This window comes from Panthera leo, chromosome C1, assembly GCF_018350215.1.
Source record: "Panthera leo isolate Ple1 chromosome C1, P.leo_Ple1_pat1.1, whole genome shotgun sequence".
Taxonomy (NCBI): Eukaryota; Metazoa; Chordata; class Mammalia; order Carnivora; family Felidae; genus Panthera; species Panthera leo.
This window is the reverse complement of record NC_056686.1, coordinates 140,953,237-140,956,129: the sequence shown is the minus strand read 5'-3', so window position 1 is coordinate 140,956,129 and position 2,893 is coordinate 140,953,237.

The window sequence follows — 2,893 nt, the reverse complement described above, 5'->3', positions numbered from 1 at the left end:
AGGCCAGTTGCTATCAAAGTTATCCTGTGTTGGGCCAGAATGGTCAAGGTTTTATACCCCCACCTTATTCATTCACTGAATAGACAATGCCTACAGTGAAGTAGCTTTCTGCAGCTGAGGCACACTCTGAAAGAGCCAACCCTTGGATGCTGTCTGCTGATCGCAGGAGGAAATTCTTCCTTATTGGGAAATCTGAATCCTGCATCGTTGTACTTATCACAAGTATTGGGTCATGGTGAATGTGGAAGAGATTAGAAATTAGGCCCATAGTTCCTACATCCTTTGAATATTGAGTTGGAAGTTTCTCCTGTCCTTGGATAGTAGCGGTACAACTATCATAGTATTTAGTGCAGCCATTTAGCTTAGGAAAGAGCTCAATGGGGCTCCAGGGACCAATGGCCTTCATGGAAGTTTCCCTCTACACTTAGGTCATTCCTTCTAGAGGTAGGTTGTTGGGGGAAAGTTTAGTTTATTCAAAGCCCTGGCCCAGTCTTCTGTCTTCATGCCAATGGTTATTGTCATCACCAAATTTCATATTGCTATTATTTATTGAACACTTGCTTTGTTCCAAGCACCGGACTAAGTATTTTACATGTAGCATCTTATTTAATCATTTCAATATGCCTGGTTCAGGAAGTAGATAAGTAGATGTGACTTAAGTCAATGCAAGGCCCAGTGATCCTTCTTAGGATGTTATATCACAGCTCAGCAATAATAGATCCAACAACAGGTCACCATTTTCTTTTGCTCAGGTCTTGACATGTAACTACAGTATGTTACAACATGGAATGGGGGTCAGTGAGATCCGTTGTTTGAATTCTAGAACACTGAGCTACCTTGCCATTCAAACAATTGTACTCTGTCCTGCTAAGTTCCACTGTTCTCTAGAAGGTGCCGAATGGTCTCATTCTTTTTAAATTTAGTTTTGGGCTCGTTGTTGGTGGGGTTGAGGCCAAACGAGAGGAGAGATTTGTCATGCTGTTTGTATCTTTAAATTCTGATTACATGACGAAAGTGACAGTTAAGACCATTAGTCTAGCAGTTATATGCAAAGCAACCCTCCTAATTTTTTCTGATGCTGTGAATTTTTTGTGTCTTTTTTCCTATGCTCAGTATTTATTGTGATCAAAAAAGCAAGTCATATTATATGTCATATCATATATAAAGATATTTGCAAACATGCTCTCATTTTATGTGTGATATGGTGTCTTTTTGAAGTTTTGGGCTCAGCAATGAAAATCTGTTCTGCTCTTGTAGTTTTGTGTAACTAAAATTTAGACTCTTTTTTAGACGATGGGAGAGATCTATGAAAGACAAATTAAATCCTCTCATTTGTAATTTTGTAATTAAATTTTAAGGTTGCATGTTTGAAGTCTCTTGCATGATTATAGACTGCATGCATAATTTCTCTTAAGTGCTAGACACTTTAGAATTCTCTGAAATAATCTGTAACTTCCCAAAGGATATTTATGTAAACAAGATTTTGAATTCTAAATGTATATGGATTTTTAGTTGGTTTGTATCAGGATTTTGAGTTTTCTGGCAAGAAGTAAACTTGAGATAGTAGCTTTCTTATAGCTACAGAATTCTCTGGATAAATCATGAATGCAGTCCTTCAGAGAGGAGATAGGCACAAATAACTACATGTGTGTTTGGTGGGACAAGACTTTGATAATTCTCAGTTAGTGGATCTTCTCTACATTACATAGGAGAAGCCTTGCAACTAGCCTTTCTGAGTTTAGGCTTTCACTGTGTTTACCCTGTATTAATTTTGTATTGCTGCTGTAATGAATTACCAGCAACTTAGTGGCTTAAAACAACACATATATTATAGTTCTGGAGGTCAGAAGAAGCCCACAATGTGTCTTCCAGGGCTAAAACCAAGATCTTGGCAGGGCTGGTTCCTTCTGGAGATCTAGGGGGGAATAGGGGAGAATCCATTCCTTGCCATTTCCAGATTCTAGGGACTGCCTGAATTCCTTGGCCAATGGGGTCAAATCACTCTGATGGTTATTTTTCGGTTATAACTGTTTATCTGGCTTAGACCACCTTGCCTCCCTCTTTAAAAAAAAAATTTTTTTAAAATCTTTGTTTATTTTTGAGAGAGAGAGAGAGAGAGAACAGGGGAGGGGCAGAGAGAGAGGGAGACACAGAATCCAAAGCAGGCTCCAGGCTCTGAGCTGTCAGCACAAGCCCAACTCGGGGCTGGAACTCAGGAATCGTGAGATTGTGACCTGAGCCGAAGTTGGATGCTCAACCGACTAAGCCACCCAGGTGCCAGCCCCCCCTTTCCTCCCCCCCTTGCCTCCCTGTTAAAAGGACCCCTGTGATTGTATTAGGCCCTCCTGGATAATTCAGGGTAATTTCATGCCTCAGTTTCCTTAACATAATCACATATGCAAAGTTCCCTTTGCAGTGTATGGTAACATATACACAGGTTCCAGGGATTAGGAGATGGACTTCTTTGGTGGGCCATTATTCAATTTACCACGTACTTATTTGTACTGAGCCTTCCAACTAAAAGGGCTCCAGTTAGACCTCTTCAATGGCTTCCTACTTTTTCCCACATCAAATCCATACTTACTTTAATGTTGTTTAAAGGGTTTTATATTTGGAACCATCCCTTCTTTCTCATTTTAACTTCTTCCTTGCATTTAAACTCTGTCATGATCAGGCTATACTTTGCTCTAAATACAGCAAAGTTAAACGATTGTGCCCTTGTTTGTGTTCTTTTACTGGAGATGCCGGTTCTTCAAACTGTCTAAATCCTACTCATTATTCAAGGTTCACACTCACATTTTGCCTCTTATTTGAGACTAACTCCAGTGACCCTGCTTTGTTTGTTTGTTTCTGTCTTTATGGCCTTCTAAAGCATTTGTGGATTTTGTACACA